At 44.7% G+C, this 22,032-nt stretch overlaps 1 protein-coding gene across 1 annotated transcript in view; it reads left to right on the forward strand.

Annotated features, from left to right (window-relative positions):
* Window positions 1–22,032, forward strand: part of csmd1a (CUB and Sushi multiple domains 1a) — a 717,376-nt gene that overhangs the window by 620,900 nt on the left and 74,444 nt on the right. The gene's annotated exons all lie outside the window — the stretch shown is intronic.

The raw sequence follows: 22,032 nt of genomic DNA on the forward strand, positions 1-22,032 counted from the left end.
ACATTCCTCCAATTCTGGTCTCTTGTGCATCCCCCCACTTCATTTGCTCCACAATTGCCGGCCATGCCTTCAGCTATCTCGGCCCTAAATTCTGGCATTCTCTCACCACAACTCTTCACCTCTCCTCCTCTCTCGCCTTCTTTAAACCAACACATTTGGCCAGCTGTCCTTGTGTCTCCTTCTTTGGCTCGGCATGAGCTTTGGTCTGATTAATGCTCCTGCGAAGCGCCTTGGGACATTTTACTCCGTTAAAGGTGCTATATAAATGCAAGTTGTTGTTGTTGTAACGTGCGCCTCGGTTCTAAATGGGAATGGACACCATTGTTTCAGTTTAATAATCTTGGTTCTTGCCCAATCTGCAGCGCCATCAATGTCCAAGGAGTCCATTTCCAAGTCTTTTTGCATTTGCTGTTGAATTATACTTTACTCTGCTTAATATTTTTTTTTATTATTATTTTTAGCAGCAGCGTGATGCGACATTTGACCAGCTGCCTGTAACACAAGTCACAGTTTAGTGATGCATTTGACACAATTGCCATGCCAGTACATTATTTTTACATGAGAAAATGCATCATGAAGTTTAAGTATTGGTCGGGTGCTGGGAGATGCTGAACATTTGTGCGGCTATTAGTCTTTGAAGGAGCTATGCACAGGCCCCTTTCCTCCTGACGCCTCAAAGGACAAAAAAGGATCAAAAAAAATTAAAAGAACACAAATCAGTCAATCTTTTAATGTTAAAGATACATATTAAGTAACTGAAATAAATCTGTTCTACTTTGAGATGGTACACAATGTTTTCACAATGCATCTACACACGAGCTCAAGAGAATTTTTGCAGCAGTGCAGACTTCTGAAGCTTCATTAAAAATATCCTTTAGCAGCTGAAGTGGCCCCCTTTTAAAATACTTATTTTAAACTGCTCAAAATGAGCTGAAGTATAAGCGTCAAGAGCAAATTGCTCATTAAAAAAAACCTTGATTCTGAGGCCCTGTCAGAATCTGCAGAAGAGACAGGGGCTAATTTTGACTTTGTGTAATAGAGTAAAATGGGCGACAGCGAATTGGCAGCCCGCTTTACACCTCCCCGGATTTTGGAAATTAAAATTGGGGGAGCTGTAAAACAGGCCGCCAACTTACACGATCACACAAAGTCAAAATTTACCCCACGGTGTCGAAGCTGTTGGATCTGGGATGAAAATGAAAATGTTGTAACAACTACTTTTTGCCACTAGGGGGAACGCTACTGTTTACAGAGTTGAGTGAGCGGCTCAATAGACTCACAAATGACCCAAGACCTGGACATTTTGACACTGGGCCAGTGTGCCCGCTTATTTTTCGTGCTTCCACAAAAGGTGTAAATGTATTTTACTTAAGCGAAAATTTAGTTGAAAAGTACCTTTATACATTTGAAGTTGAGACTTAACCCACAAAAGCATGGGGGAAGATTTCTTCTGTAACAAAACCGTGCACACGGTTAGAAAGGGCACTGTTACAATTTTACTGCAAGTAGAAAGCAGAGTAAAATCCCCCCCTTTGTGTAGTTTGCAAGATTTTCAGGGGGAAGGTGTTTGAAAAGGAATTACTTGGAATAATTTTTGCCAGATGGGATTTGGCACTGACTGGTGAGCAACAGAGTGGGAGTAGAACTGAGGTGCGTGTCACATGCCTGGTCCGCCTGCCATAAATTGCCTGGGAATCGTTTTCCTATTGGTGTCAACTTGTTGGAGTTAATGGCAAGTTAATGCTTTCCCCTCCATGTTATCTGTTGTATACTCAGCTATTCTCACCCAAAGATGAAGATTGCAGCTCACTGTCCATTGCCTTCCTTACCCTGTCTTTGTGTCAACAACAACTTAGCTTCATTGCAGCAAAAACACCCCATGGCACTTTACGGTTTGGAGTTAGACCCATGCAGGAGGGCGGGGGGGGGGGCAGAATTAGAGGAGGTGGCTGAAAGTACAATAAAAGAGGTAGGTTTTGAGGAGACTCTTGAAGGTGGGGAGAGGTTTGCGGTGAGAGTGTGAGGGCGAGATGACTGGGGTATCTGCGACTGATGGTAGAGTATGGGGAAGGGGAGAATATATAACAGATGAAAGTTAGGTGTGCAGATGGTGTGAGCAAGCATGTATGGCTGGAGAAGGTGGCAGAGGGAGGAATGAATGACCAGTCTTGCTAATGTTGAACCAGAAAAAGTTCTGGCTCACCCACAACTTGATGTCAGACGGGCAGATGGACAACACAACAGCAGTCATGGAATCAAGGGTGGTAGAGAAGTAAAGTTGGTTATTATTGACATAGATATAAACGTTGTGGATAGCATTGCCAAGAGGACCAAATAGATAAAGAATAGCAGGGAGCAAGAATAGAACCATAGGGCAAACCAGACATGAATGGGCATGGAAGGAGAAGCCATTGCAGGAGAAGAGCTGGCTCTGGGGAATATTTTTTGGATATTAAGGGATATGGGAATAGTGCGGGATGGTGGAGTTGAGGTAGATCAGCCATGAATGGCGGAGCAGGCTCAAAGAGTTGAATGGTCTACTCCTGCTCCTATTTCTTATGTTCTTATGTACTTATGTTCCATGCCCCTTGAGATTGGTACAAGAATGGAAATGAGTCCAAGAAATCGAGATCTGGGGATGAGAGGAGTCCTCTACTTTCTCTCTCTTTCCTTACTTTGTGGCTGTGCAGAGGCATGTACTTTGCAGTTGCTCTCCAACTCCCCTATGGCTTTGTTGTTAATGCACCTCTGTGTGTCAGGGTGTCTAGCAGTCTGTTGTTCCAATCTCGAGTAGTTGGCACTGCAGAGGAGGTTGCCATAAGTATGAAGGCTGCAGCCCCGCTTGTCAATTATGAGGCTCTCCTGACTGGATGAACAGGTAGGTATTTCTTTCTCCTGGTTTCTTTGTGCCCCTTTCTCCCTCTCCTCAACCCCCACTGGCATTGCAGAGGGGGCTGACTGCATCCACACTGAAAGGAGGCGGCCTTCCATCTCAAAAGCATCTGCAGGTTTCCATGCAGATGCGCGGTGGTCATGTGTGGTGGGAAATGGAGCACTGTGTGACTGTGACCATGGTGCATTGTCCTTCCTTGTCCTTTCCAACCGCTCTGCAGCATTTGACACAGTTGAGCACCTCAACCTTCTCCAGCGTCATTTCTGAGATCCGCCTCCATGGTGCCACAATCTTTTGGTTGCATTCCTATCTGATTATTCAATAATGCCAACATTTTTAGTTAAAGCTGAACATCCTTCTACCCCAGAAAATAAAACAGGGCTCTCTGGGATGCAAGGACATTTTCATAGCAGTGAAAACAATTTATCAGCCAGCGGAGTAAATCCCAGCATGACAGAAAACATGCAGAGCATAGCTATTCAAAATAAAATACTTATTGATCTCCCAGCTGCACAGACATGAGACGTCCACTTGTATTGAATGCTGCCTATTTAAAACTATAGCACCAGTCATAAAGTCAACAAAGACAGAAAAAGAAACTCAGATATTGTCAGTGAGCAGTGAAAGACCCCTCCTGCACCTCACACGCATGTGATTGCACACAGTGGTTCAAGCCACAGTGCTTTTCATCACCACATCATCAAAGCAATACCTACCTGTTCATCCAGTCAGGAGAGCCTCATAATTGACAAGCAGGGCTGCAGCCTTCATACTTATGGCAACCTCCTCTGCAGTGCCAACTACTCGAGATTGGAACAACAGACTGCTAGACACCCTGACACACAGAGGTGCATTAACAACAAAGCCACAGGGGAGTTGGAGAGCAACTGCAAAGTACATGCCTCTGCACAGTCACAAAGTAAGGAAAGAGAGAGAAAGTAGGGGACTCCTCTCATCCCCAGATCTCGATTCCTTGGACTCATTTCCATTCTTGTACCAATCTCAAGGGGCATGGAACATAAGTACATAAGAACATAAGAAATAGGAGCAGGAGTAGACCATTCAACTCTTTGAGCCTGCTCCGCCATTCATGGCTGATCTACCTCAACTCCACCATCCCGCACTATTCCCATATCCCTTAATATCCAAAAAATGTGGATCGGGTTGGGTATTTGCTCCTCTAAATCAAGGTCTCTGAGATGGTAACCTATCACTGCCATTGGTGTGTTCATTTTCCTTTGCTTGGCTTGTTCAGATGATTAAGTTATTTATTACAAGCCACGGAAAGCCTCCAGCAGCCATATGTCATAACTAGACTCTCCTAGCACTCAAAATACATGTCTTAGTCATTTGCCCTCCAGGCTTCAGAAGCAATATTAATTTTTTTCTGTCTTCGTTGACTTTATGACTGGTGCTATAGTTTTAAATAGGCAGCATTCAATACAAGTGGACATCTCATGTCTGTGCAGCTGGGAGATCAATAAGTATTTTATTTTGAATAGCTATGCTCTGCATGTTTTCTGTCATGCTGGGATTTACTCCGTTGGTTGATAAATTGTTTCCACTGCTATGAAAATGTCCTTGCATCCCAGAGCGCCCTGTTTTATTTTCTGGGGTAGAAGGATGTTCAGCTTTAACTAAAAATGTTGGCATTATTGAAGTGACCTTCAAAAGAAAATAATGCAGTCAAGTAGTGCAATCACAAACACTGCAGTTTCCAAAAGTAATTTCTTTGTGACTGGCACAGACCAGTTTACCCTCACACATTGGTCCTTAGTTATCAGCATTCCAGACAAAACTGTCTGATGATGCAATGGTTGTAAAATTCGTCAGCGTAGTGTGATCCGCATCCTATCTATCCAATTGCTTCAGTACGTCAGTCATGAGATTGTGTAGTCAGGTATCCAGCCGGACCGGCTGTGCTATGGAGCGCAGTGTTGCCTAAACTGGGTAATATATTGGTGCAAAAGCAAAATACTGCGGATGCTGGAAACCTGAAATAAAAACAGAAAATGTTGGAAACACTCAGCAGGTCAGGCAGCATCTGTGGAGAGAGAAACAGAGTTAACGTTTCAGGTCGATTGTAATGTATGTACCTTTAAGGGGGAGAACTACTTTTTACAGCTCATGTATACTGTAGCACCGGCAGTGACCACACCTGTATATAACATTGAGTAGTAATCTGTACAGTTCAGTTGCAGTTTGAACCACGTTGAGTAAACACCTGTTGTACCGTTCTCTGCAGTCCTTTTCTTATTATTACACGGACGTAACATCGATGACCCTTCATCAGAATATATTGGTGTTTTGCTCATCGGGCTGCCCAGTGCAAACAGTAGCGAACGATCAAAAAAAAAATCACATCTGCAAAAGCTGAATTGGTAGCGGGTAGTCAGTGCTCTGTGTATTCGAGCTCCAGGTGCCAGAGGGAAGGCTAGACTCTCTTCTTAATAATAGTCTTTTCCTGTCTCTAAATATTCTGCTATCGGGCCTAATATCAGTTCTTTTTCAGAGATCAATCCCATCTACCCATCTTATCCCACAGTCCCATCTCCAGAAACACATCTAATTGCCTGCCGAATCCATTTGTACTGTTCACTTCAATAGTTTTCTCTGGTTCCCAATTTCACAACCTTAGGGCAAAAAAGATCATGCTGACTTCTCTTTTCACTCCCGATATCCTAATTATGAACTTTTTTGTATTTGTTCAGTGCCATATTTCCTCTGCCCCTCTATTGAAGGTGCCAGTTTTTTTGCTGGAGTATGTGAGCCTTAACAGGAAATGTCAGTGGGCTAATTGGCTCTGGGAGCACCAAAGCCTGATACTTTCCTCACCCGTCATTCACACACGCGGATTTCCAGCAGGGGCTATTGTATAGTGATCAGGAGTGGGTTTCTTGGGCGATTATCCTAGCCCAGTGGCACTGAGATCTATGTAGCATCCCAGCCACGGCCCTGATTGAGGAGCACACGTTGGAGATCTGCCTGGGAGTCTCCTGGGTCTGTAAAGCTGACTAAATGGATACTAATCCATCAGGTTAGTTTCCAAGTGTTAACTTGTTTCCCATGGTAGTTGAAACTTTAAGCATAGAAAATTGTTTCCTTGGGATAATTTTGTCAAATCCCATCATAATCTTGAAATCTTTCAAGGGCAAGTTGTACCTTTCCTATGATTGTGATCCGGACTACACATGCGGCAACAAATGTCATCTCAGTAATGCCTTATGCATCAATTCTACATCTTTTGATCTGTGCACTATTCCTTTGCTACTGCAGCCCAGTACCTGACTTGCCTCTTCTTTCACTGCAACGAAGTGCTGTGCTGATTGTTTCATTCATTTATCCACTATAATCTCTTCATCACATTCCTGATCAGCATACGAACGTATAAAATTGACAGGCACGTAAAGACCAACTGGTCCATTCAGCCTGTCCCACACCTCATGATGACTTGAGCATCATGGCTAAACAGTTTCCACCCCATCCTTCTCACCCCTGCCCCACTCCCATGTACCCCACCCATCCCTCTCACCCCTGCCCCACTCCCATGTACCCCACCACCCGCCCTCCCACCCCTCCCTGCCGTCATGTAATCTGTAATCTCCCGGAGAGGCAAAAAAAAACCAGACCAATAACGGAACAAATATTCTGGAAAATTGCGCTCCGGCCCCCTCAGGTGATCAAAGCCAGACCAGGAGATCACATGGACCAGGTGTTATCCATAAAGACACTTACCAGTCCAGCTCCCTCTTGAAGGCGTGCAGAGAATCAGCAAGCACCGCACAAGCCGGCAATGCATTTCAGAGGCTCACTACCCTCTGGGAAAAGAAGAACTGCTCAACATCCAGTCTATTCCTACTCTTACATATTTTAAACTCGTGCCTCCGGTCCTCCCCAATCTGTTCAACTGGAGTAATCTATCAACAGAGATGCTATCCAGCCCTTTAATTATTTTATAGACCTCTATCAGGTTGCCTCTGAGTCTACCCTGTTCTAATATAAATAGACCAAAGTTCTTTAAGTTAAGAATCATTCTCACAGCTCTGCCCTGATCCTATATCAAGGCCACCATATCACCCACCATGTGGGGGGACTAAAACTGGGTACAGTATTCCAGATGCAGTCTGACCAGTGACCTGTATAATGACATAATAGTGTCCTTTAATTTATATTGAATGGTTCTATTAATACAACCCAATAACCCGTTAGCTTTACCTACATCTTCTCTATATTGGTCATGAACCTTCAGTGATCTGTGCACATTAATACCTAGGTCTTTTTCTCTCTCAGCCTATTTCAGCATTGTTCCCAGCAAATGATACATGTATTCTGTGTTGTTCCTTCCAACTTGCATGACACAACATTTATCCAAGTTACATACCATCTCCAATGTGTGGCCCACTGTCTTAGCACATTTAAATCTTTTTGCATTTGATTGCACTCCTCTACTGTCTTAACCATTCCACAGATTTTGGTGTTATCTGCAAACTTACTTACCATACTCCCACCACCACTGTCCAGGTCATTAATAAAGAAAGCGAACAGTAATGGGCCTAGGATCAATCCCTGGAAGACACCACTAGTAACATGCCTCCAAGCTGAACCACATCCATTAACTACAACTTTTTGGCTGCTGGATTGGAGCCAATTCTTCATCCAGCATATCAAATTCCTACTGATATCACAATATTGAATCTTGTGAAATAAGCTAGTGTGAAGTACTTTATCAAAGCCTTTCTGAAAGTTCAGGTAGACAGTGTCGACAGGATTTCCCTCAACCCTAGTGACTTCCTTAAAAAAACTATATTAAATTTGTAAGGCACGACCTATTTTTCTGGAAGCCATGTTGTGTATTTCTAATTGCCCCATCCCTTTCCCACTGATCATAAAGGGTATCTTTTACAATCCCTTCTAGCATCTTCCTAATAATGGATGTCAGGCTGATAGGCCTGTAGTTTCCAGGCACTGATTTAACCGCTTTTTTGAAAATGGGAACTACATGAACTAGCTTCCAACTTAAAGGAACTATCCCTAACTCTATTGAACTATTGAAGATACAGGCAAGGGGCTCACAAATCACTTGTCTTATCTTTCTAATCACCTCTGGATTGATACCATCCAGACCTGGAGCCCTATCAATTTTGAGCTTTGCTAATTTATCCAAGGTGATATTACTATCCATTTTAATATTAATAATGCTAATTAATATGGACCACTCCCCAATGGAATATAAGCATCATGTACAGAAATATAGACTGCTACGAAATAGTCATTTAGCAGCTCTGCCATAATCTGAGTATCAGTTTGAATCTGCCCTACAGTTGAATAAAACTCACTTGAAAATGAGCCCTCGAAATCTTTCTGAAGCTGATTGCATTGTTCCTCGTCATTTCCTATTTTAGAATTATCTGCAGATTTGGAGATTTTCTTTACAATACCCAAGTCATTAATGTGTAATAAATTAGCAAGGGGCTTGGACTGACCCTTGAGATACTCAAACTTATAACTTCTTTCCAGTCTGAAAAGGCCCCATTTATGGTTGGGTTCCAGTTCCCATTTTAAGCCAATTTTCCATCTGGCACCTTACTTTACTTCATATTCCACGAATCCATAACTTAGTCATTAATTGTCGCTGTGGAAACTTGCCAAAGACTTTCAGAAACTCAAAATGTACAGTATCTATAGCCAGTCAAATTATTATCTCGAATCTGCTTCCAGCAGCCTGAGATATATATTTCCAGAATGCTATCTGTAGTACAGGCTGATCAATAATTATTTTCTTTCGTTTATGTTTATATGTATGTAACACCAGCCATTGTGGACCCGGGAACAGTAAGTGAACAATGATATTATATTGTTCTTTTTGAAAAGCATCCTAAAAGTTCTACTCTACAACATTTTTAAATAATATCGGCTGCCTTTGTCCTGTTCAGTAAGGCAGTAATGTTTTTGGAGAAACTCCAGCAGCTTAATTTAACACAATCTCCCTTTCTTCTATCATACTTAACAGTCCTTTAAAAAGTTATGTTTTTCGAAGTGTTCACCCAGTAGAACTCTCAACATCGTTTAAAACACTTTCCCTGAATTTACTGGTCTATAATTTCCAGGTATGTCTCTTGAACCTTTTTAAATGATGCAGTTAAGATAACCACTTTCCACACCTCAGGTGTATCTCCCAAATTTAGCAAACCTGTAAAAAAAATATTCTTACTTGAAAATAACCACATAAAAAATTGGCTTCAGTTTGTTCCGCTTCTTCATGAAATATTTGGTGAATGTCATGAAAAGATATTCTTTTTCCCGTTACAAAATGTGAAGGAAAAGTCAACAATCTTCGGCCCTCACCATCACCAATGCTACTTGAAAGACAAATGGCTGCTAAATGACTACAGGAAGGGACATAATTAGCTCAGAGAACTGTTTGTTACTCAGAAGTATCCAAAGCCATTAAGACCAGAGAGCTATGGGTATAATGGTCCAGTAGCCTGATGCATGGAAATTTATCATAATTAGAAACATAGAAACATAGAAGATAGGAGCAGGAGTAGGCCATTTGGCCACTCGAGCCTGCTCCGCCATTCAATGCGATCATGGCTGATCATCCAAACTCAGTACCCGGTCCCTGCTTTCTCCCCATACCCCTTGATCCCTTTAGCCTTAAGAAATATATCCAACTCCTTCTTGAATATATTTAATGAATTGGCCTCTACTGCCTTCTGTGGTAGAGAATTCCACAGGTTCACCACTCTCTGGGTGAAGAAATTCCTCCTCATTTCTGTCCTAAATGGCCTACCCCTTATCCTTAGACTGTGACCCCTGGTTCTGGACTCCCCGACCATCGGGAACATCCTTCCTGCATCTAGTCTGTCCAGTCCTGTCAGAATTTTATAAGTTTCAATGAGATCCCCACTCATTCTTCTAAGCTCCAGCGAGTACAAGCCCAATCGACCCAATCTCTCCTCATACGTCATTCCTGCCATCTCAGGTATCAGCCTGGTGAATCTTTGCTGAACTCCTTCCATGGCAAGAACATCCTTCCTCAGATAAGGCGACCAAAACTGCACACAATACTCAAGATGTGGTCTCACCAAGGCCCTGTACAACTGCAGCAAGACATCCTTGTTCCTGTACTCAAACCCGCTCGCTATGAAGGTCAACATACTATTTGCCTTCTTAACCACCTGCGGCACCTGCATGCTTACCTTCAACGACTGGTGCACAAGGACGCCCAGGTCTCGTTGCACTTCCTCTTCTCCCAATTTTTTGCCATTCAGATAGTAATCTGCCTTCCTGTTTTTGCCACCAAAGTGGATAACCTCACATTTATCCACGTTATATTGCATCTGCCATGCTTCTGCCCAATCACCCAACCTGTCCAAATCATCCTGGAGTTTCTCGGCATCCTCCTCACAGCACACACGCCCATCCAGCTTTGTGTCGTCTGCAAATTTGGAGATATTACATCTAGTTCCCTTGTCTAGATCATTAATATATATTGTGAATAGCTGGGGTCCAAGGACCGATCCCTGCGGTACCCCACTAGTCACTGCCTGCCACTCGGAAAAAGACCCGTTTATTCCAACTCTTTGCTTTCTGTCTGCCAACCAGTTCTCTATCCAAGTCAATACCTTGCCCCCAGTCCCATGTGCCCTAAGTTTACATGCTAATCTCTTACGCGGGACCTTATCAAAAGCCTTCTGAAATTCCAAATACACCACATCCACTGGTTCTCCCTTATCTATTTTAGCAGTTACATCCTCAAAAAATTCCAGTAGATTAGTCAAGCATGATTTACCTTTTGTAAATCCATGTTGACTTTGTCCGATCCTGTCACTGTTTTCCAAGTGCTCTGCTATTACATCTTTTACAATGGACTCTAGCATTTTCCCCACTACCGATGTCAGGCTTACCGGTCTGTAATTCCCCATTTTCTCTGTACCACCTTTTTTGAATAGTGGGGTAACATTAGCTACCCTCCAATCCATGGGTACTGTTCCAGATTCCATTGAATGTTGGAAGATGATCAGCAATGCATCTACTATTTCTGGGGCCACTTCCTTAAGTACCCTAGGATGTAGATTATCAGGCCCTGGGGATTTATCTGCCTTCAATCCCATCAATTTCCCTAACACCATTTCCCTACAAATACTGATTTCTTTCAGTTCCTCCCTTTCATCAGACCCTATGTTCCCCGACATCTCTGGGAGGTTATTCGTGTCCTCCTTTGTGAAGACAGAACCAAAATATGTATTTAATTGGTCAGCCATTTCTTTGTTCCCCATTATAAATTCCCCTGGTTCTGACTGCAAGGGACCTACGCTTGACTTCCCCAATCTTTTTCTCTTCACATATCTATAAAAGCTTTTACAGTCCGTTTTTATGTTCCCTGCAAGCTTACTCTCATATTCTATTTTCCCTTTCTTAATTAATCCCTTTGTCCTCCTTTGTTGAATCCTAAACTGCTCCCAATCCTCAGGTTTACTGCTTTTTCTGGCCAATTTATATGTCCTCTCCTTGGATCTTATGCTGTCCCCAATTTCCCTTGTTAGCCACAGTTGAGTTACCTTTTTTGTTTTATTTTTATGCCAAACTGGGATGAACAGATTCTGTAGTTCATCCTTGCGGTCTTTGAATGTTTGCCATTGCCTATCCACCGTCAACCCTTTGAGTGACATTCCCCAATCAATCCTACCCAGCTCGCACCTCAGACCATCGTAGTTTCCTTTATTTAAATTCAGGACCCTAGTCTCTGAGTCAACTACTTCATTCTCCATCTTAATGAAGAATTTGATCATATTGTAATCGCTCCGACCCAAGGGGCCTCGTACAACAAGATTGCTAATTAATCCTTTCTCGTTACATAATACCCAGTCTAAGATGGCCTGATCCCTGGTTGGTTCCTCGACATATTGCTCCAGGAAACCATCCCGTAAACACTCCAGGAATTCCTCCTCCACAGTATTGTTACTAATTTGGTTAGCCCAATCTATATGTAGATTAAAGGCACCCATGATGACTGCTGCGCCCTTATTGCACGCTTCTCTAATTTCCTTTTAATGCCATCCCCAACCTCCGCATTACTGTTTGGTGGTCTATATACCACTCCCACTAACATTTTCTGCCCCTTGGTATTTCTCAGTTCTACCCATATAGATTCCACATCATCAGAGCTAATATCCTTCCTTACAATTGTATTAATCCCTTCTTTAACCAGCAATGCTACCCCACCTCCCTTTCCTTTTTGCCTGTCTTTCCTGAATATTGAATACCCCTGGATGTTGAGTTCCCAGCCTTGGCCACCCTGGAGCCATGTTTCCGTAATCCCAATCAAATCATATTCGTTTACCTCTATTTGCGCAGCTAATTCATCCACCTTATTACGAATGCTCCTCGCATTAAGACACAAAGGCCTAGAAATTCAGTGCCCTTAGCGCCGATTTTGCGGCGCTAGAGGGCCTAGCGCTGCAATTGGCGCCGGCGCCTAAATTGCCTGGGGCCCTTCCGCCGTGGTAGACCGGTAGCGCTGCGCCGGCACCGATGACGTCATCGGTGTGCGCAGCGTCCCGGTTGCCATGGTAACCCGCCCGAACTGGGAAATTGACTTGCGGCCGCCTCGCCCGTGGCAGCCGCAAGCAACGTTCTGGCAGAGGTGCCTTGCACAAGTTTGCGCCGGCGCATTAAAGGCCCCGCGGCGGCCGGCCGCTTTCCCGCCGCCCGCCTGGCCGCAGCTCACTCGCCGGACTTCCCCCCCCCCGGAACAGAAGCAAGCCCGGCACTTGTCCGATGTGCCGGGCTCATTTTTAAAACGATTTTCGCGGGCCGCGGCCGGGTGCAGGCAGCTCCTCCTTAAGGGAAGGAGGAGGCCTGCACTTCCCGAACCTGCCGCACCGCAGCGGGTGCCGCAGCGCCGGAATAGCGCCGAAATTCAGCGCGTAGCGCCAGTTTTCAGGCGCAAACACCTCTCAGCAGCGCCGGCAGCCGTTTGGGCGCAGAACTATTGAATTTTGGGCCCGACCAGCGCGACTTAGCTCCGGCACTAACTTCCGGCGCTAAAGCCCTGGCTGCGCCAAAACTCAATTTCTAGGCCAAAGCCTTCAGGCTTGTTTTTTTAACGCTTTTAGACCTATTAGAATTATTATTTACTGTGGCCATGTTTGATTTAAACCGTTGATTTCTCTGACTGCCACTTTTGTTTTTTTCCTTCCTATCTTTTGCTTTTATCCTTGTTTCCCTTTCCTCTGTCCCCCTGCTCAGGTTCCCAACCCCCTGCCATTTTAGTTTAAACCCTCCCCCAGAGCACTAGCAAGCACTCCCCCTAGGACATCGGTCCCGGCCCTGCCCAGGTGCAAACCGTCTGGTTTGAACTGGTCCCACCTCCCCCAGAACCGGTTCCAATGTCCCAGGAATTTGAATCCCTCCCCCTCGCACCATTCCTCTAGCCACATATTCATCTGAAATATCCTTCTATTTCTACTCTGACTAGCACGTGGCACTGGTAGCAATCCTGAGCTTACTACCTTTGAGGTCCTATTTTTTAATTTACCTCCTAACTCCCTATATTCAGCTTTTAGGACCTCATCCCGTTTTTTACCTATATCGTTGGTACCTATATGCACCATGACAACTGGCTGTTCACCCTCCCCTTCCAAGATGTTCTGCAGCCACTCTGAGGCATCCTTGACTCTTGCACCAGGGAGGCAACACACCATCCTGGAGTCTCGTTTGCAGCCGCAGAAACGCCTATCTATTCCCCTTACAATAGAATCCCCTATTACTATAGCTCTACCCCTCTTTTTCCTCCCGTCCTGTGCAGCAGAGCCACCCCTGGTGCCAGGAGGTTGGCTGCTGCTGCCTTCCTCTGATAAGCCATCCCCCCCAACAGTACTCAACGTGGTATATCTGTTTGAGAGGGGGAAGCCCACAGGGGACCCCTGCACTACCTGCCTGCGTCTAGTACCCTGTCTGTTGGTCACCCCTTCCCTTTCTGCCTGTCCAATCTTTGCCTGCAGTGTGACCAACTGATTAAATGTGTTATTCACGACATCCTCAACATTGCGAATGGTCCAGTGTGTATCCAATCGCAGCTCCAGTGCCGCAATGCGGTCTACCAGTAGCTGCAGCTGGATACATTTCCTGCACACATAGTTGTCAGGGACACAAGAAGTGTCCCTGAGTTCCCACATATCGCAGGAGGAGCATACCACGTGGCCAGGCTGTCCTGCCATGACTTACCCTTTAATTAATTGAAATTAAATTAAATCAAATCAATCCCACCAATTACACTACAGTTAAATGGTATATTTATGGGCCCTGGTTTACCAATAGTCCCCGCTACACCACAGAGAGATTAGAAAGTAAAGTTAAAGTTTAAAAAGAGAGAAATACTCACCAACCAATCACTTACCTGCTTTCTGGTGACGTCACACTTCGATTACTTTTTACTTCTCTCCCTCCCTCTGAGATTGGAGATTAGTACGCTCTGAGGCCTACCTGAGCCCCTGGGGCCTCGACTCTGGTTTAAATAACCGCCGATTCTCCCACAGGTCCACCGCTCCCGCTGCTCTGAGACCTACCTGGTCTCTTGGAGCCTCGACTCTGGTTTAAATAACCATTGATTCTCCCGCAGGTCCGCCGCTCCCGCCGCTCTGAGGCTGACCTGGTCTCTTGGAGCCTCGACTCTGGTTTAAATAACCGCCGATTCTCCCACAGGTCCGCCGCTCCCGCCACTCTAATTGCCAAGAAGGTCAAGGCAGTAACTCTGCCAAGAAAGATTGACGGAAGTGTGACCTGCCTAGTTACCTTCTATAAGGGTACCTCATTTTTGTTAGGCAAGGGTATTAAGGGATATGGAACCAAGGCAGGTAAATGGAGTTAAGGTACAGATCAGCCATGATCTCACTGAATTGCAGAACAGACTTGAGAGGCTGAATAGCCTACCCCTGTTCCTATGTACCAAGTGCTTTCAGTTAAAAACATTCAGCTCCTCATCTTGAAAACTACAGCTGAGTTATGTTAAGGCAAACAGAGTATGAACATTACAGGAAAAGCTGGTGCAAGATTTTTAATTCTTAAGAAAGCTCACAGTTACCATCATTAGTGTTCCACAACGCCTACATTCACGTAGAGATGGGACATAATTAGCTCAGAGAACTGTTTGTTCCTCAGAAGTGTCCAAAGCCATTGAGACCATAGGGCTGGACAGGGTAGGCTGAAACTCATGCTTCACAGTATTGGAGAGATGCCATTGGCCTGTCAATCCTCTGAGACCACAAGAGCAACAGGAATTGTTGGGTTGTGCTGGTGCATAAAAGCTAATAACAGCTACATCTCAGCAGTCTGTATCAATCCAAAAATCTATATAAATGGTATCTGCAAAATGTCACCCCTTCTACCTGGGATATTCTATTCCAGATAGATGGTGCTATTGTGTGAGCTAACATATGGTTACCCCATAAAACCGGAGCCAAGATTGCTGGCCATGGAAAGGTTTTCAGCTTGCTTGCCACTTAATGTTTTACATTTCCAACATAAGAGATCAGCTTCAATGTCTTTACAAGGATATTGATTTTTGTCCTGTGCACACTTGATAAATATCCTCCAAAGATAAGTATATCTTGTGTCCTGTCAGAGAGAGATAAGCATTCAAAGGCCTCAATGTGATCCGTCTGTCAGTGGTGAAGCACAAACCATGTTGAATACAATGGGAACAACAATGCAGCTGTAGCTAAACTCAAAAAGAATATTATACTTGGTTGCAGGTATTGAAATCCAGCGTTCTTGACTATTGAATAAGATGTCAAAGCTGAAGGCAATCATACTACAAGTTTAGGTTCCCACAAGTGACCAGCCTGAGCAAGAGCTGGATGAAACCTATGATCAAATAGTGGAATGATAGATGCCAATGAAGGAAATGACTATATTGTTGTTATGGGGAACTGACTGAGCATTATTAGAGAAGGTAAGGATGAGTGTGCAATTGGTAGCTATGGATTAGGTTGTAGGAATAGAAGAGAAAAAAAATTGGTTATGTTTTGTAAAAGAAGGGAGCTAATGGTTCCCAACACCTGGTTTGAACAACACAGAAGAAGAACATTGACAGGATAAAATCTGGAGACACAGAATGGTATCTGATTGATTACACCTTGCTGAAACAGAAATACCACACTAGTGTAAAGAATGCTTCTACTTACCCTGGCACAGTTGCCATTTCAGATCACAAATTGGTTGTGATGGATATTTCTTTGAAGCTGAAGAGAGTAAAGAATGGTGCATATAGGAGAAAGTGTAATTTGGAAGAGCTGACAGGTGAAGGTGGGTTAAGATTCAGAAAAGAGACTTATAACAAGTATGCTGAGAAAACTGCGCATCTGGTAAAAGGAAAAGGCTGAGCATGATGAGAGAAGGTAAGGATGAGCGTGCAATTGGTAGCTATGGATTAGGTTGTAGAAATAGAAGTAGTTATGGGTGACCAATGAAATGCTGTTTAAAATGAATGGCTGCAGGAAATGGAAAAATGTGACGCAGATGAGGGCAAAAAAGGAGACTGAACAACTAGCCCAGGAGAGAGGTTGATAAGGCTAGAGAAATCTGATTGAAGGCACGATGTGAGCAGTTGGATAGAAAAGGCAGATCTGATTCGTTATATAAGAGAGCGAGGAGAATGGATGATTTAAGCAGCCAAGGAATGAGAGTTAAAGCAATCAAACATGAAGATGGACAGCTATTGACTGACCCAATTGAAGTGCGAAAGAGATGGCAAGAATATGTAATGATTATGCAAAACTGTAATAGAACAATGGGCTGCCTTTAAAGAAGAGATAGTTCGGGTACAGTTGAGGTACATTCCCATGAGGGCGAAAGGTAGGGCAACAAAAGGCAGAACTCCCTGGATGACGAAAGAGGTAGAGAGTAAGATGAAGCAGAAAAAGAGCATGTATGACAGATGTCAGGTTGGGAATACAAGTGAGAATCAGGCTGAATATAGAAAGTTCAGAGGGGAAGTGAAAAAGAAAATAAGAGTGGCAAAGAGAGAGCATGAGAATAGATTGGTAGCCAACATAAAAGGGAATTCAAAAGTCTTCTATGGGCACATAAATAATAAATGGGTAGTAAGAGGAGGAGTGGAGCCGATTAGGGACCAAAAAGGAGACCTACACGTGGAGGCAGAGGGCATGGCTGAGGATGCTGAGGGAGGTTAATGAGAAAATCATGGAGGTACTCACCATAATCTTCCAATCCTCCTTGGATACGGGGGTGGTGCCAGAGAACTGGAGAATTGCAAATGTTACACCATTGTTCAAAAAAGGGTGTAAGGATAAACCCAGCAACTACAGGCCAGTCAGTTTAACCTTAGGAGTGGGGAAGCTTTCAGAAATGATACTCAGGGATAAAGTTAACAGTCACTTGGACAAGTGTGGATTAATTAAGGAAAGCCAGCATGGATTTGTTAAAGGCAAATCGTGTTTAACTAACTTGATTGAGTTTTTTGATGAAGTAACAGAGAGGGTTGATGAGGGCAATGCGGTTGATGTGGTGTACACGGACTTCCAAAAGGCGTTTGATAAAGTGCCACATAATAGGCTTGCCAGCAAAGTTGAAGCCCATGGAATAACAGAGACAATGGCAGCATGGATACAAAATTGGCTAAGTGACAGGAAACAGAGAGTAGTGGTGAACGGTTGTTTTTCGGACTGGAGGAAGGTATACAGTGGTGTTCCCCCAGAGGTCGGTACTAGGACCACTGCTTTTCTTGATATATATTAATGACTTGAACTTGGGAGTACAGGGCACAATTAAAAAATTTTCAGATGACACAAAACTTGGAAGTATAGTGAACAGTGAGGAGGATAGTGATAGACTTCAGGAAGACATAGACAGGCTGGTGAAATGGGCAGACACGTGGCAGATTAAATTTAACGCAGAAAAGTGTGAAGTGATACATTTTGGTAGGAAGAACGAGGAGAGGCAATATAAATTAAAGGGTACAATCCTAAAGTGGGTGCAGGAACAGAGAGACCTGGGGGTATATGTGCACAAATTGTTGAAGGTGGCAGGGCAGGTTGAGAAAGAGGTTAAAAAAGCTTATGGGATCCTGGACTTCATAAATAGAGGCATGGAGTACAAAAGCAAGGAAGTTATGATGAACCTTTATAAAACACTGGTTCTGCCTCAACTGGAGTATTGTGCTAGAAATTCGCCTCCTTTGCACCTCCCGTTAGTGTCTCCATGGGCGATAACGTGGCGCTACCGGCTTTGCGACCGGACGCGGCCAGATTACTGTCACCCGCAAAATTCCCATCGAGGTTTGCGGTGGTCCTAACCCCCAGCGCCACGATCTCCTGCGCCTGGAGATCATGACATCATCATGCTGCGCATCGCCCCGGTAGTGCCCTGAACCCGAAATTTGGTTCTGCTCCCTGCAGCATCGCCGGGCGACAACATCAATAGCTGCAGGAGGCGTTGTCAGGGAGCTTGGCCACTTGGGGAGTGGTATTTAAAGGTGATGATGGTTGTGTGAAAACATTTTTTTCTTATTGTCTTATGCCCATTTTTCAGCATTTTGTTCGGCTGCGATCAATCATCCCTGCATTCTGCTAAAGTGCTTGGGGCTGATCGTGTTGGATCATGGCTGCCGTCGGCGATGAGGGACCTCATTTCAATGCAGAGCCTGCAGTGATGGCCATTCCCTTTAAGGGAGGGGCGGAGCCTCTGTTCCCGGCAGCGCTGCCCTCGGCATTGGGCAGCGCTGCATCGCTAGCACCCCTCTTGCCAGCTTTAGCACTCCAAGGGAAGTGGTAGCGCTTGAATTAGCGTTCTACTTCCCTCCTGGTGCGCGAACAGCCAATTTACTGGAAGCTTACAACCATTAGCGTTTTGCGCTAATTTTTCAAGATTTCAAGAATTTCTCCCCCATTGTGTCCAATTCTGGGCACCGCACTTTAGGAAGGATGTGAAGGCCTTAGAGAGGGTGCAGAAAAGATTTACAAGACTGATTCCAGGAATGAAGGGCTTCAGTTACATGAATAGACTAGAGAAGCTGGGGTTGTTCTTCTTCGAGCAGAGCAGGTTGAGAGGAGAGTTGATAGAGGTGTTCAAAATCATGAGGGGACTAGACAGAGTAGAGAGAGAGAAACTGTTCCCATTGGCAGAAGGATTGAGAACCAAAGGACACAGATTTAAGGTGATTGGCAAAAGAACCAAAGGCAACATGAGGGAAAAAAATGTTTATGCAGTGAGTGGTAGGACCTGTAATGCACTGCCTGAAAGGGTGGTGGAAGCAGTCTCAAGTGTGGCTTTCAAAAGGGAATTGGATAAGGAGCTGAAAAAGAAAGGTTTGCAAGGCTACGGGGAAAGGGCGGGGGAGTGGGACTAGCTGAAGTGCTCTTGCAGAGAGCCGGCACGGGATCGACGGGCCGAATGGCCTCCTTCTGTGCTGTAACCATTCTATGATTCTGTGTTGAAGAACTGTATACTGTAGAGGAAAAGACAGTTGGTATTGAAATAGGGAAGGAAGAGAAGGTGTCGATTGTGTATGGGCCGTGAAGTCCATGAATATGAAATGAGTGTTGCAGTAAGTGAGCTCAGACGTTGTAAGATTCCAGCAGAATTAAGTAATGACATGGGAGAGGAGGCAACAAACAAATGCATTGAATTGTGTAAAGCCATTTACTTGAAAGAGGAATGGCCAGATCATTTCGTGAAAATAATTATGATACCTCAGGAATAAAAGCCAAATGCTAGAAAATGTGGTGAGTTTTGCACCATCAGCTTGATTCAACATGCCTCAAAGATTATGCTCAGATTACTTACAAAATGGTTAAGAGCAAAAAAGTGGAACAATACCTTGGCAAAGATCAATTTGGCTTTCACAGGGGTTATGGTACAAGAGAAACAATAATGATAAAGAGAGTTCTGTGCAAGAGGATTAGAGAACATAACCAAGAGCTGTATATTTACATTGCAGATTTTGAAAAAGCCTTTGGTAGAGTGAACTTGATCAAACTAATGGAGGTACTAAAGAATATTGATGAGGATTAGACTGAAAGACACCTGATAAAGGCTTTGTGTGCGGGACAAACAACAAGTGTTAGAGTAGCAGATGGAAAGTCAGCCAGGGGTGATTGGAAGAGGAGTGTGACAAGGATGCTGCTTGTAACCTGTGTTGTTCTACGGGTATGCAGTAGCAATGATAAGAGAATTGTTTAATCAGGTAGAGGAAGGAGTGAAAGATGGAAATCAGCTCGTGAAAGCTGTCAGATTTGCTGATGACAAGGGCTTGGAAGTAAGTACTACAGTTGTTGGTAAATAGTCTGAATGGCCTACTCCTGTTCCTATGCTCCTATATTGACTGGACAACTGAATAGAGAACGGAAGAAAAGATTAGTGAAGCGTTTGATATGGAATGTGGTGCAGTATGGAGCAGAAGCGTGAATGCTGAAGAAAGGGGAGATCAGGGCCTAGAAATGCAGTGGGCTGCGCCACCCATTAGAGGGTGCTAAGTGGGTCGGAAGCCACTGGCCACGCCTCCCGCTAAATTTAGTGGAACACTAATGGCGGCGCTAGCCGTTAGCGCTGCGCCGCTACCGATGACGTCATCGGTGTGCGCAGTGCCCCGCTACCACCCCGATCACGATATGTAGTTGCACCCCCTGCTTTAATGCCGGACGCTATTTGCGACCGGTTCAGGGGGGCTAATTAAAGGAGAGGTGCGGGGCGGCCATTTTTTTTGCTGGCCGCCTGCCAGCCCCTCTCCGCGCTGCCGTCCCCGGCCTCCTGAGCAACCCCCCCCCCCCCCCCCGCGGAGTGCCGACTGCATTCCAAGAGCCCGGCACTTCTCCTCGGTGCCGGGCTCTTTTGCCGGCACTCGTGATCCTCGACCACGCTGCAGAAGGCCCCTCCCCTTTAAGAAGGGGAGGAAGGCCTGCAGTACCGCAGCGCACCGTGCCGCAGCGTGTGGCGCTGCAGCACGTTGCGCCGCAATCTTCAGCTGCAGCACCCCAAGAGGGATGCGGGGCGCCTCGAGTAGCGCCGCGCTTCCCTCTGGGGCGCGCAAAGTGAATTTCCGGTGGATGGCCGCGACTACTTCCGGGGCGCTACTTTTAGCGCCCTGGCGAGGCTGGCGCCCCAGATGGGGCGCTACTGAATTTCTAGGCCCAGATTTCTAGAGAGTTTTGAGATGTACGTTTGGTGTCACATCAAGAAAGTAAAGTGAACAGACAAGAACATTAATGAGGAGGTATTGGCAATGATATAAGAAGAATGTAGTTTGATTGATGTTATCAGAAAAAGCAAAATGAATTGGATAGGGGATGGGGTGTTGAAAGAGGTGTTAGAAGGATGGATGAAAGGAAACAGACTGAGAGGGAAGAAAAGAAGGATGCTTCTGAACCATTTGAAGAATAGGAGATCGTATGGAGAATTGAAGAAAGAAGCACAAGACCTAATGGTTTGGAGAAGTGAGAATTGAGCCAGAACTTGCCTTAGGCTGACCACTGATGATGATTAAATATTTAACCATTTTCTGGTTACAGTAATTTACAAACCCAGTCAACAATTGCCACATTGGGGCATGAGAGCATTTGGCGCAACTGAAAATATAATTCACATATTAAGACTTTGCCTTTCTGTATATGAGCAAAGTTGCCTTGGAAGTAAACTATAAAAGGGCAAAGTTGCGTGTAAGTAGAAAAAGAACTGAAGGGCATTTAATTTTTTTTGTCCAGATAAAAAAGTTTGACAAACATCGAGATCAATGGCCCTGAACTTCCTTTTAATTTTCATTGCAACAGCAGTGCATGAGCTGCATTGTGCAGTGTTTTTCTGAAGAAATTTGCACGTCAGTGAATTATGCCGGTTTTACACCAGAACTTAGCTAGAGGCGAATCTCCTCGATGGTTTGCGCCGTTCCCAAGTTCCATCCACTGAAACCTCACTTAACTCAGTAACATGTTTAAATCTCTCCAATTCAGTTACTGCAGCACCAAAATGGCCCTGACCAAAGTCACAAATGACATCCTCTGTTACCGTGGTCATGGTGTGGTATCCCTTGCTGACCTCTCTGCAGCCTTTGACATAGTCCACCACACCATCCTCCTCCAATACTTCTCCTCCATTGTCCAATGCAATGGGACTGTCCTCAC

Source organism: Somniosus microcephalus, chromosome 9 (genome assembly GCF_052327205.1).
Source record: "Somniosus microcephalus isolate GS21.2 chromosome 9, FLI_Smic_1.0, whole genome shotgun sequence".
Taxonomy (NCBI): Eukaryota; Metazoa; Chordata; class Chondrichthyes; order Squaliformes; family Somniosidae; genus Somniosus; species Somniosus microcephalus.